The following is a 15,303-nucleotide window of genomic DNA, read 5'->3' as shown; positions in this document are numbered from 1 at the left end:
CATCCTGCAAGTCTGCGGATTCCATCTATTTTTAGCCAGGGCTTTACAGGTGCCACTAGACTAGAACAACTAGTTTCCTCTATTTTGAAGCTATTATCATATATATCTGATTTATGACAACAGAAGACTTACTAAGTTTGTGAATAAATACAATCCCTGTTTCCATATGAGTTGGGAAATTGTGTTAGATGTAAATATAAACAGAATACAATGATTTGCAAATCATTTTCAAGCCATATTCAGTTGAATATGCTACAAAGACAACATATTTAAACTTTTTTTTTGTTGCAAATAATCATTAACTTTAGAATTTGATGCCAAAGAAGTTGGGAAAGGTGGCAATAAATACTGATAAAGTTGAGGAATGCTCATCAAAGACTTATTTGGAACATCCCACAGGTGTGCAGGCTAATTGGGAACAGGTGGGTGCCATGATTGGGTATAAAAGTAGATTCCATGAAATGCTCAGTCATTCACAAACAAGGATGGGGCGAGGGTCACCACTTTGTCAACAAATGCCTGAGCAAATTGTTGAACAGTTTAAGAAAAACCTTTCTCAAGCAGCTATTGCAAGGAATTTAAGGATTTCACCATCTATGCTCCGTAATATCATCAAAGGGTTCAGAGAATCTGGAGAAATCACTGCACGTAAGCAGCTAAGCCTGTGACCTTCCATCCCTCAGGCTGTACTGCATCAACAAGCGACATCAGTGTGTAAAGGATATCACCACATGGGCTCAGGAACACTTCAGAAACCCACTGTCAGTAACTACAGTTGGTCGCTACATCTGTAAGTGCAAGTGAAAACTCTCCTATGCAAGGCCAAAACCGTTTATCAACAACACCCAGAAACGCCGTCGGCTTCGCTGGGCCTGAGCTCATCTAAGATGGACTGATACAAAGTGGAAAAGTGTTCTGTGGTCTGACGAGTCCACATTTCAAATTGTTTTTGGAAACTGTGGACGTCGTGTCCTCCGGACCAAAGAGGAAAAGAACCATCCGGATTGTTATAGGTGCAAAGTGTAAAAGGCAGCATGTGTGATGGTATGGGGGTGTATTAGTGCCCAAGACATGGGTAACTTACACATCTGTGAAGGCACCATTAATGCTGAAAGGTACATACAGCTTTTGGAGCAACATATGTTGCCATCCAAGCAACGTTACCATGGACGCCCCTGCTTATTTCAGCAAGACAATGCCAAGCCACGTGTTACATCAACGTGGCTTCATAGTAAAAGAGTGCGGGTACTAGACTGGCCTGCCTGTAGTCCAGACATTGAAAATGTGTGGTGCATTATGAAGCCTAAAATAGCACAATGGAGACCCCCGGACTGTTGAACAACTTAAGCTGTACATCAAGCAAGAATGGGAAAGAATTCCACCTGAGAAGCTTCAAAAATGTGTCTCCTCAGTTCCCAAACCTTTACTGAGTGTTGTTAAAAGGAAAGGCCATGTAACACAGTGGTGAACATGCCCTTTCCCAACTACTTTGTCACGTGTTGCAGCCATGAAATTCTAAGTTAATTATTATTTGCAAAAAAAAAAAAAAAGTTTATGAGTTTGAACATCAAATATGTTGTCTTTGTAGCATATTCAACTGAATATGGCTTGAAAAGGATTTGCAAATCATTGTATTAGGTTTATATTTACATCTAACACAATTTCCCAACTCATATGGAAACGGGGTTTGTAGATATAATCAAAATAGTATCAATATCACAGAGATTTTCGAGACATTTTGAGAGATAATGAGGAAGTCAGTCATGTGAACCACAGATCCCTTCCCCATCAACAACAATGCTAATCAAGCAGACTTTGCAACGATTACTTTGGAAAAAATTATGATCCAGAACCTTATATTTTTGAGCCCGAACACAAAGAGGATGAGCAATAAGTTCTAGAAGCCGAGTGCTAAACTGATGTAGCTTTATTGTGACACTATAGCATTAGCAGCATTGCTAGGTGCTAAACATGCAGACTAACCACAATAAAACAAACACTCGCTGTAATATTTCCACTCTCACTGGGGTTGTCGACCGATAGGACGCTCACATAATTCCGTTTAGATGAAGATTCAATCCCAATCCTCATGAAAGGATAAATAAAATAAAAACGTATTTTTGCAAATTTGGGGGATGTGAAAGTGGATCAGCCTGTGAGTCCATGGCCACATTTGTGTACTATCAGCTGAGAGATGCATGAATTATAATCTAGAATTTACTTTTAGAAAGTTTGAGACCACGCAGAAGCAGCAATAGCAGCTAAGCTAGCATTAGCTCACTGCTATCAATGCGCCGCTAAAATAGTCCGTCTGCGTTAGCGCTTATGATAACAATATCACTGATATTTGGTTAATTTTCAGGTCACAACATGTAAATGGAGTATTGTTGATACTTTCTGGATCTTTTTAGAGAATATAATGAAAGGACCCTCCACCTGTTGACTCAATTTTTTAATATTTATTTACCAGTTAGAATGCATAAAATATGTGTTCTTGTCTTACATAAGGATTGTGAATGATAAACAGCACATTTCTTTACAATGTGTGCCTATTTCCAGTATGACTGAACTAATAATATGGTCAGAGTGCAGAAGAGTTACTACAGTGACGTGGAATCTACGGAAATTACCGGATATATTCAAAATGGCCGATTGAATTTGTGGCATTTTGTGATGTTTAGATGCTATTTTCACATACTTTGCTGATTGTAACTGCAATTAGATATGCTTTAATGACACACAAATAAGTATATAAGGCATTTTGTGATGTTTAGACGCTATTTTCATATACTTTGCAGATTGTTAAAGCAATTAGATGGATTTAATGGATACAATGACACAAATAAATGTATAAAGTGCATTTGTTTTTGTATTTTAAGCACCTGATAAACTGATAAACAGATAAACAGCACAACTATTTTCCAATGTTTTGCCTATTTCCAGTATGACTGCCCTAATAATATGGTCAGAGTGCAGAAAAGTTACTACAGTGACATAGAATCTATGGAAATTACCTAAGATATTCATTGAATTTCTGGCATTTTGTGATGTTTAGACGCTATTTCATATACTTTGCTGATTGTAACTACAATTAGATATGTTTTAATGACACACAAATAAGTATATAGGGCATTTTGTGATGTTTAGACGCTATTTTCATATACTAAGCTGATTGTAAAAACAATTAGATGGATTTAATGGATACAATGACACAAATAAATGTATAAAGTGCATTTGTTTTTGTATTTTAAGGAACTGATAAACTGATAAACAGATAAACAGCACAACTATTTTCCAATGTTTTGCCTATTTCCAGTATGACTGCCCTAATAATATGGTCAGAGTGCAGAAAAGTTACTACAGTGACATAGAATCTATGGAAATTACCTAAGATATTCATTGAATTTCTGGCATTTTGTGATGTTTAGACGCTATTTCATATACTTTGCTGATTGTAACTACAATTAGATATGTTTTAATGACACACAAATAAGTATATAGGGCATTTTGTGGTGTTTAGACGCTATTTTCATATACTTTGCTGATTTTAAAAACAATTAGATGGATTTAATGGATACAATGACACAAATAAATATATAAAGTGAATTCATTTTTGTACTTTAAAGAACTGATAAGCAACAAATATCTTTCCAATGTTTGCCTATTTCCAGTATGACTGCCCTAATAATGTGATAAGACTGCAGAAGAGTTACTGAATTTGTGGCATTTTGTGATGTTTAGATGCTATTTTCACATACTTTGCAGATTGTAAGTACAATTAAATATGATTTAATGACACACAAATAAGCATACAAAGTGAAATAGTTTTTGTACTTTAAGGAAGTGAGTTTCGGTGGCCATCTTCACCCATGTGCAGCAGCTCGGGGGATAAACGTGCTAACGAGGTCCGTCCGTGCTGGCGTGCTCGTCTCCTTTTCCAAGACGGTGTATTTTGGAGCGCTCGCTCCCGGAGAGATCTCCTCGGCGCTCGCGCCGCAGCCACCCGATTTAGCGGCGAGTTATTTTCCTCTCCTCCTCGGCTCGCCGGAGTAGCCTTTCAAGGACGCCAGCAGCGAGACGTCGGCAGCGAGATATCTGACATTTTGGGCGAGCGCAGAGTCCGCGCCGGCCTTCTGCGGAGAAATAAGACGCTCTTAAACTATTGACTGCAGCCGGCGCCCGACTTCAAAACAACCCCCCTGACCTGTTTGCTGAGGAGCCTCCAACCAACTTCTCCTCGCCTTTCATTATTAATATGTTTTCTCTCTGACCCGGGACATTAAATAAAACATTGTGCGCTTCATGAAAGATTATGAAAGAGCAGAATGTAAGCAGCAGGAGGTGTAAAGTCAGCACAATTGTATAATGTCAATGCCAGCACCACCACCACCACCACCACTCACCCCACCTCCAGCGCCCTGCGGGCATATTGGCGGAACTACCAATGGATGCTAAGCTTTTTCCGACAAAGCTCCGAAGATAAAGTATCTGCCTTTTATCCCCCCTGCAAATCAATTCTGGGCCTTACAGCAAAATCCCATAAAATAACTTCAAACAGCACTACTTACTCCCAAAATGTGTATTATGGCTATATCTCTTTGAAGAGCACCACTGAAGTTTGGGAGGAAAATGATTTAAGTGTTATCTGCTAAGACGTCGGCGTGTCAGCACTTCACCTCAGTTTTTCTTCACATGTCAACCTGATCGCTCGCTGGCTAGCTCGCTGGCTAGGGCCGGCCCCCAAACGCCAACGCCCGCTTGGAAACTGAGCGTTCAGTCAACTGATGTACAATATACACACTGCGAGTATATATAAATATATCATGTAGTAACAGACACCTTCATAACAATATGTAATATGTACAATATACACACTGCAAGTATATATAAATATATCATGTAGTAACAGACACCTTCATAACAATATGTACAATATGTGCACTGCAAGTGTATATACATAATGTAGTAACAGACACCTTCATAACAATATGTAATATGTACAATATACACACTGCAAGTATATATGAATATATCATGTAGTAACAGACACCTTCATAACAATATGTAATATGTACAATATACACACTGCAAGTATATATATCATGTAGTAACAGACACCTTCATAACAATATGTAATATGTACAATATACACACTGCAAGTATATATATAATGTAGTAACAGACACCTTCATAACAATATGTAATATGTACAATATACACACTGCAAGTATATATATCATGTAGTAACAGACACCTTCATAACAATATGTACAATATACACACTGCAAGTATATATATCATGTAGTAACAGACACCTTCATAACAATATGTACAATATACACACTGCAAGTATATATATAATGTAGTTACAGACACCTTCATAACAATATGTAATATGTACAATACACACACTGCAAGTATATATATATATACATACATCAATCAATCAATCAATCAATCGATGTTTATTTATATAGCCCTAAAATAAAATAAATAAAATAATATATATATATATATATATATATATATATATATATATATATATTTATACATACATCAATCAATCAAAGTTTATTTATATAGCCCTAAATCACAAGTGTCTCAAAGGGCTGCACAAGCCACAACGACATCCTCGATACAAAACTCACATAAGGGCAAGGAAAAACTCACCCCAGTGGGACGTCGATGTGAATGACTATGAGAAACCTTGGAGAAGACCGTATATGTGGGTAACCCCCTACCTCATACATACATACATACATACATACATACATACATACATACATATATATATATATGCATTTTATACATATATATATATATATACATATATATATATATATATATATATATATATATATATACATATATATACATATATATATATATATATATATATGTATATATATATATATATATATATATGTATATATAAATATATATATACATATATATATATATATATATATATATATATATACATATATATATATATATATATATATACATATATATATATATATATATATATATATATATATATATATATATATATATATATATATATATATATATGTTTTTTTTTTTTTAAATGTACTCTTTAAAAAAAATCAAAAAATCAAAAATAAATATATATATATATATATATATATATATATGTGTATGTGATGAATGAAGAATCCGTACGAGTAGAAACGCTGTGGACGGCTCGAACACTGAACTGCACGTCGGTTGAAACAAAACCCCCAAAAATGTCAAATTTCAAAATGTGTCATTTTCAAAATCTGGCAACAAAAGCTAGCTGGCTGGCTAACCGGCCGTTAGCTCAGACAGACAACAGTTAGGAGAGTTTAGGAGTTGACTTCTCAGTTAAATTACTTTTTTGAAATGTTTCTATACTCCCACTCGCTTCATCGTAAATGTCAAATCCACTCGCTGTGGCCCGCAGCTAAATAAAGGCCACGCCGTAGCACTCCTACATTTTAAGGAGTAGGCACCACAACGTATGTACGCTCATCTTAAAACTCTGTGATTGACACGTCCGCCCGAGCGGGAAACCAACAGCGTGACCTCGGCGGAGTCACGCCGCCTCTCTGCGTGGCGCTTTGAGGAGACCACCCCACCTGACCTGCACACCCCCCCCCCACCCCCAGGTGCACCTTCCACCAGAGGACCAGACGCAGGTCATGGACAACCGGATAAAGAATCAATACGTGCACTTTTGTCAACAAGACAAACAGAAATCAAGTTGGCAAAGACTTGCCAAATAGTGCTCCTACACACTGCAGCCTGCTCACTATCGTGCAGAGAGCGCACTCTGTCACATTAACTTTGTTACTTGACTTTCTGTAATAAACTGTCCTTGCTGTAATACTTTCTCCTTTTGAGTATCTTTGATTAAGGGAAAGCAATAACAATATCAATTATAAAAATATGCTCGACGATTGAGTCTTTAATGACATCATCATATCGCATGTTGATGACACCTTCTAGCTGAGTCTGCACACATGCGTCCACACACACACTTGTAAGTCAGCAATGCTCGCCTCCATGTTTGCAAATCATTTCTTACAAGTAGTTTTATCACTGGAAGACAAAGAATAGCTTAACATGCTACACTACACTCTGTAGGAGGATAAGCTAACCCTTCAAAACGATTCTCAATTCAAAATATATATTTTTTTAATGATGTTGTGTATTGGAAATTTTATAATCAAGTAGTCAAACAAAATTGTCTTCCTTAGGTTTAGTTGACACACCGTAGGAGGATAAGCTAACCGCTAACCCCAAGCTAGAGCTCTTGAACGTTAAAGTGGGCGGGTCGATACAAACACACAGGAGAAAAACTAATTACGATATCATGGAAACTACAAAGATTTGATTTTTATTTTTTTGTCTAAAAAAACTATTATTATTTTGTTATTGTTTAAAAACTTAGGAAATAAGTCCCTGGACACAGGAGGACTTCAAAGGCAAAAAATTAAAGGATTTAAATCAAAGGAAATAGTAGAAAATAATGTAAATACCGTATATTCCCGACTATAGAGTGTATAAGCCGATTCAATACGATTCTCAATTTAAAATCTACACTTTTTTAATAATATTGTGTTTTGGAAATTGTTTAATCAAGTAGTCAAACAAAATTGTCTTTCTTAGAGTGAGTTAACATGCCATAGGAGGATAAGCTAACCGCTAACCCCAAGCTAGAGCTCATGAACGTTAAAGTGGGCGGGTCGATACAAACACACAGGAATAAAACTAAGTACGATATCATTATTTGGCCGATACTACAAAGATTAGATTTTGTTTTTTTGTCTAAAAAATATATTTTGTCGTTTTTGTTATTGTTTAAAAACTTAGGAAATAAGTCCCTGGACACAGGAGGACTTAAAAGGCAAAAACCAAAAGATTTAAATCCGAGCAAATAGTAGAAAACATTTTAAATACCGTATGTTCTCGACTATAGAGTGTATAAGCTGATTCAAAAATAATTCTCAATTCAAAATCTACACTTTTTTAATAACGTTGTGTATTGCAAATTGTCTAATCAAGTAGTCAAACAAAATTGTCTTTCTTAGATTTCGTTGACACACCGTAGGAGGATAAGCTAACCGCTAACCCTAGCTAGAGCTCTTAAACGTTAAAGTGGGCGGGTCGATACAAACAAACAGGAATAAAACTACGTACAATATCACTATTTGGCCGATACTACAAAGATTAGATTTTTTTTTTTTGTTCCAAAAAATCTGTTGTCGTTTTTCTTATTGTTAAAAAAACTTAGGAAATAAGTCCCTGGACACAGGAGGACTTAAAAGGCAAAAACCAAAGGATTTAAATCCAAGCTAATAGTAAAAAATAATTTAAATACCGTATATTCCTGACTATAGAGTGCATAAGCCGATTCAAAACGATTCTCAATTCAAAATTTTAACTTTTTTAATAACGTTGTGTTTTGGAAATTTTCTAATCAAGTAGTCAAACAAAATTGTCTTTCTTAGATCGAGTTGATACGCCGTAGGAGGATAAGCTAACTGCTAATCCCAAGAGCGAGCCCTTGAACGTTAAAGTGGGGGTGGGGGGGTCGATACAAACGGACAGGAATTACACTAAGAACGATATCATTATTCGGTCCATGCTACAAGTGATTAATTTTTTTTGTTTAAAAAAAAATCTGTTGTCGTTTTTGTTGTTGTTTAAAAAACTTTAGAAATAAGTCCCTGGACACAAGAGGACTTAAAAGGCAAAAAACAAAGGATTTAAATCCGAGCAAATAGTAGAAAATAAATTAAATACCGTATATTCCCGACTATAGAGTGTATAAGCCCATTCAAAACATTCTCAATTCAAAATCTACACTTTTTGAATAATGTTGTGTATTGGAAATGGGCTTCACGGTGGCAGAGGGGTTAGTGCGTCTGCCTCACAATACGAAGGTCCTGAGTAGTCTTGGGTTCAATCCCGGGCTCGGGATCTTTCTGTGTGGAGTTTGCATGTCCTCCCCGTGACTGCGTGGGTTCCCTCCGGGTACTCCGGCTTCCTCCCACTTCCAAAGACATGCACCTGGGGATAAGTTGATTGGCAACACTAAATTGGCCCTAGTGTGTGAATGTTGTCTGTCTATCTGTGTTGGCCCTGCGATGAGGTGGCGACTTGTCCAGGGTGTACCCCGCCTTCTGCCCGATTGTAGCTGAGATAGGCTCCAGCGCCCCCCGCGACCCCAAAGGGAATAAGCGGTAGAAAATGGATGGATGGATGTATTGGAAATTTTCTAATCAAGTAGTCAAACAAAATATGTTTTCGTAGATTTAGTTGACACACCGTAAAAGGATAAGCTAACCGCTAACCCCAAGCTAGAGCTCTTGAACGTTAAAGTGGGCGGATTGAAACAAACAGACAGGAATAAAACTAAATACAATATTATTAAATGGTCGATACTACAGAGATTAGATTATATATTTTTTTGTTTAAAAACATATTTTGTTGATTTTTGTTATTGTTTAAAAACTTAGGAAATAAGTCCCTGGACACATGAGGACTTAAAAGGCAAAAACCAAAGGATTTAAATTCAAGCTAATAGTAAAAAATATTTAAATACCGTATATTCCTGACCATAGAGTGTATAAGCCGATCCAAAACGATTCTCAATTCAAAATTGAAACTTTTTTAATAACGTTGTGTTTTGGAAATTTTCTAATCAAGTAGTCAAACAAAATTGTCTTTCTTAGATTTAGTTGACACACCGTAGGAGGGTAAGCTAACCTCTAACCCCAAGCTAGAGCTCTTGAACGTTAAAGTGGGCGGGTCGATACAAACACACAGGAATAAAACTAATTACGATATCATTAATTGGTCGACTACAAAGATTAGATTGATTTATTTTTTGTCTAAAAAAACTATTTTGTCGTTTTTGTTATTGTTTAAAAACTTAGGGAATAATTCCCTGGACACAGAAGGACTTAAAAGGCAAAATCCAAAGGATTTAAATCCGAGCAAATGGTAAAAATAAATATTTAAATACTGTATATTCCCGACTATAGAGTGTATAAGCCAATTCAAAACCATTCTCAATTCAAAATCTACCATTTTTTAATAACGTGTTTTGGAAATTTTCTAATCAAGTAGTCAAACAAAATTATCTTTCTTAGATTTAGTTGACACACCATAGGAGGTTAAGCTAACCGCTAACCCCAAGCTAGAACTCTTGAATGTTAAAGTGGGCGGGTTGGTACAAACACACAGGAATAAAACTAATTACGATATCATTAATTGGTCGATAGCACGTTGTGAAATTAGTTATTTACACAAATATTTTGTAAATATTTATTTACATACCTTCATTGTTTCCAAACGGTGTCTGTAACACGGCAGTAAAACGGACGATCAAACAAAACAGAAGTCATGGTCATGGACCCACTAGCTAGCTCTCCAGTTAGCCTAACAGACTCAATAACTCCTCGGTGACGTCGTGGCTAATTTACGAAACTGAAACAATACAAAAAGAAGGCCGTTGCAAGTAAATAATACTAACACAGACACTCGTAAACGTATTAGTGTATTAGCATATTAGCTAATGCTAAAGACGCGAGCGTGTTTACATTACAATAGCACGTACAAATACGCATGAAAACACTCCTACAGACATCACACATGGGACACTTTAGTAAGTAAGAATAGTTTTAGTTATATTGTAAAACTTACAAATATTGTTCAGATTGACGAATGAAGAATCCATACGAGTAATAACGTTATGGACAACAAGACAGAACAGCACTTGTGCTTCCGGTTCAAAGCACTAAACAGGAGGACACATTGTTGACGTTAAAAGTGAGCAAACTTGTCCAAAAGGTGGCGCTTTAGCACAAACAATAACACATTTTCAGTGTCTAATGTCGGTGTTTTATGAAAACTAGGTGGCGACTTGTCCAGGGTGTACCCCGCCTTCCGCCCGAATGCAGCTGAGATAGGCTCCAGCACCCCCCGGTACCACAAAAAAGGGACAAGCAGTAGAAAAAGGATGGATGGATAGTTGTTGAATACAAATAATTATATAAGAACAATCCATAAATTAGCCACACACCGTTTTATAAACCACAGTGATCAAAGCGTAGGGAAAAAAATAAAATTGACGCTTCCAGTCTGGAAAATAAGGTGGTTCAAAGATAACAGGAAGCAGTGCTATGGCAGCAACAGGAAGTGGTGTCAGAATAAAAGAAGAGACGTCAAAGTGTTGGCACGACGGAACAAAAGAATGAAGAATCCATAAGTGTAGAAAAGTTATGAACAACAAGACATAACGGCACTTGTGCTTCCGGTTCAAAGCTCTAAACAGGAGAACACATTATTGACGTTAAAAGTGAGCAAACTTGTCCAAAAGATGGCGCTTTAGTACAAACAATAACACATTTTAAGTGTCTAATGTCGGTGTTTTATGAAAAGTAGTTGTTGAATACAAAACATTATATAAGAAAATTTCATAAATTAACCACACACCGTTTTATAAACCACAGGGTTCAAAGCGTAGGGGGAAAAAAACTAGAGTCTTCCAGTCTGGAAAATACGGTGGTTCAAAGATAACAGGAAGCAGTGCTATGGCAGCAACAGGAAGTGGTGTCAGAATAAAATAAGAGACGTCAAAGTGTTGGCACGACGGAACAAAGGAATGAAGAATCCATAAGTGTAGAAACGTTATGGACAACAAGACAGAACAGCACTTGTGCTTCCGGTTCAAAGCACTAAACAGGAGGACATATTGTTGACCTTAAAAGTGAGCAAAATTGTCCAAAAGATAGCGCTTTAGCACAAACAATAACACATTTTCAGTGTCTAATGTTGGTGTTTTATGAAAACTAGTTGTTCAATACAAAACATTATATAAGAAAAATCCATAAAATAGCCACACCGTTTTATAAACCACAGTGATCAAAGCGTAGGAGGAAAAAAAGTACAGGCTTCCAGTCTGGAAAATACGGTGGTTCAAAGATAACAGGAAGCAGTGATATCGCAGCAACAGAAAGTGGTGTCAGAATAAAAGAAGAGACGTTGAGGTGTTGGCACGACGGAACAAAATAATGAAGAATCTATACGAGTAGAAATGTTATGGACAACAGGACAGAACGGCACTTGTGCTTCCGGTTCATAGCACTAAACAGGAGGACATATGGTTGATTTTAAAATCCGCAACACTTGCAGTGGGCAAACTTGTCCAAAAGATAGCGCTTTAGCACAAACAAAAACCTGTTTTCAGTGTCTAATGTCGGTGTTTTATGAAAACTAGGTGGCGACTTGTCCAGGGTGTACCCCGCCTTCCGCCCGAATGCAGCTGAGATAGGCTCCAGCACCCCCCGCCACCCCAAAAAAGGGACAAGTGGTAGAAAATGGATGGATGAATAGATGAATAAAATCATTACATAAGAAAAATCCATAAATTAGCCACACACCGTTTTATAAACCACAGAGATCAAAGCGTAGGGAAAAAATAAAGTAGAGGCTTCCAGTCTGGAAAATACGGTGGTTCAAAGATAACAGGAAGCAGTGACATGGCAGTAACAGGAAGTGGTGTCAGAATAAAAGAAGAGACGTTGAAGTGTTGGCACGACGGAACAAAGGAAGCGCGTAGAAGTGCCGCTCAAATTCCACACCAAACACCTTTGGACAGCAAATCCCGAGACACCGCCGGCTACTAAGCAAATCATTTGAAGAAAACTCTGTCACGGAACCACTTAATGTGCGACACTAAATTAGTCACCCGCGTCTCCTGATCCTTTGTCAGCCAAATGGGAAGTGATGTCGAGCCACTTCCTCTCAATTATGGATGCTGATTGTAACCTGCTGAGATGGCAGCAAACACTGGAATCTGTCACACTTTGGGACGCCTGAAAGATGCATGAGTGCTTTGAGCACCACACTTTAGGAAAGATGCACGAGTGCTTTGCTGCACCACACTTTGGGAAAGATGCATGAGTGCTGTGCTGCATCACACTTTGTGAAAGATGCATGAGTGCTTTGAGCACCACACTTTAGGAAAGATGCACGAGTGCTTTGCTGCACCACACTTTGGGAAAGATGCATGAGTGCTTTGCTGCACCACACTTTGGGAAAGATGCATGAGTGCTTTAATGCACCACACTTTGGGAAAGATGCATGAGTGCTTTGCTGCACCACACTTTGTGAAAGATGCACGAGTGCTTTGCTGCACCACACTTTGGGAAAGATGCATGAGTGCTGTGCTGCATCACACTTTGAAAGATGCATGAGTGCTTTGCTGCACCACACTTTGTGAAAGATGCACGAGTGCTTTGCTGCACCACACTTTGGGAAAGATGCATTAGTGCTGTGCTGTATCACACTTTGAAAGATGCATGAGTGCTTTAAGCACCACACTTTGGGAAATATGCATGAGTGCTTTGGTGCACCGCATTTTGGGAAACTTGCACGAGTGCTTTGCCGCACCACACTTTGGGAAAGATGCATGAGTGCTTTAATGCACCACACTTTGGGAAAGATGCATGAGTGCTTTGCTGCACCACACTTTGTGAAAGATGCACGAGTGCTTTGCTGCACCACACTTTGGGAAAGATGCATGAGTGCTGTGCTGCATCACACTTTGAAAGATGCATGAGTGCTTTGCTGCACCACACTTTGTGAAAGATGCACGAGTGCTTTGCTGCACCACACTTTGGGAAAGATGCATTAGTGCTGTGCTGTATCACACTTTGAAAGATGCATGAGTGCTTTAAGCACCACACTTTGGGAAATATGCATGAGTGCTTTGGTGCACCGCATTTTGGGAAACTTGCACGAGTGCTTTGCCGCACCACACTTTGGGAAAGATGCATGAGTGCTTTAATGCACCACACTTTGGGAAAGATGCATGAGTGCTTTGCTGCACCACACTTTGTGAAAGATGCACGAGTGCTTTGCTGCACCACACTTTGGGAAAGATGCATGAGTGCTGTGCTGCATCACACTTTGAAAGATGCATGAGTGCTTTGCTGCACCACACTTTGTGAAAGATGCACGAGTGCTTTGCTGCACCACACTTTGGGAAAGATGCATTAGTGCTGTGCTGCATCACACTTTGAAGGATGCATGAGTGCTTTAAGCACCACACTTTGGGAAATATGCATGAGTGCTTTGGTGCACCGCATTTTGGGAAACATGCACGAGTGCTTTGCCGCACCACACTTTGGGAAAGATGCATGAGTGCTTTGCTGCACCACACTTTAGGAAAGATGCACGAGTGCTTTGCCGCACCACACTTTGGGAAAGATGCATGAGTGCTTTGCTGCACCACACTTTGGGAAAGATGCATTAGTGCTGTGCTGCATCACACTTTGAAAGATGCATGAGTGCTTTAAGCACCACACTTTGGGAAATATGCATGAGTGCTTTAAGCACCACACTTTGGGAAATATGCATGAGTGCTTTGGTGCACCGCATTTTGGGAAACATGCACGAGTGCTTTGCCGCACCACACTTTGGGAAAGATGCATGAGTGCTTTGCTGCACCACACTTTAGGAAAGATGCACGAGTGCTTTGCCACACCACACTTTGGGAAAGATGCATGAGTGCTTTGCTGCACCACACTTTGGGAAAGATGCACGAGTGCTTTGCTGCATCACACTTTGAAAGATGCATGAGTGCTTTAAGCACCACACTTTGGGAAAGATGCATGAGTGCTTTGGTGCACCACACTTTGGGAAAGATGCACGAGTGCTTTGCTGCACCACACTTTGAAAGATGCATAAGTGCTTTGCTGCACCACACTTTGGGAAAGATGCACGAGTGCTTTGCTGCACCACACTTTGGGAAAGATGCATGAGTGCTTTAATGCACCACACTTTGGGAAAGATGCATGAGTGCTTTGCTGCACCACACTTTGGGAAAGATGCACAAGTGCTTTGGTGCACCACACTTTGGGAACGTCACTCCTGAAATGTTTCATCTCCACCATCAATCTCATATTGTTGACTTCCTCTTTCATGTATTTGTGCTATGATTACATTTGGACCGCCACAGATACATTTACGACCGGGTACCCATTCACACAAAATTCACCGGTTCCACATACCGATACCTTGGCTGCACGTGACGTCGCGTTTGGTTGCAGACTTGGCACCAGCTCAAACACTTGGCGTGTAAACAGGCGTGTCCGTAGTGATAATGTTGCAATTGGTAGAAAAGCTCTAGCATTAGCAATTTTACATGGCGATTTGACAACTCAAAGTTTGTTAATTAAAACTACAAACTACACCCACCCACCGCCAACCCACGCATTTAGACACCAGCAACCCCCCCCCTGC

The sequence above is a fragment of the Nerophis lumbriciformis genome, linkage group LG18 (assembly GCF_033978685.3).
Source record: "Nerophis lumbriciformis linkage group LG18, RoL_Nlum_v2.1, whole genome shotgun sequence".
NCBI classification, from domain to species: domain Eukaryota; kingdom Metazoa; phylum Chordata; class Actinopteri; order Syngnathiformes; family Syngnathidae; genus Nerophis; species Nerophis lumbriciformis.
The sequence above is the reverse complement of the archived record's forward strand: the minus strand, read 5'-3'. Positions refer to the sequence as shown.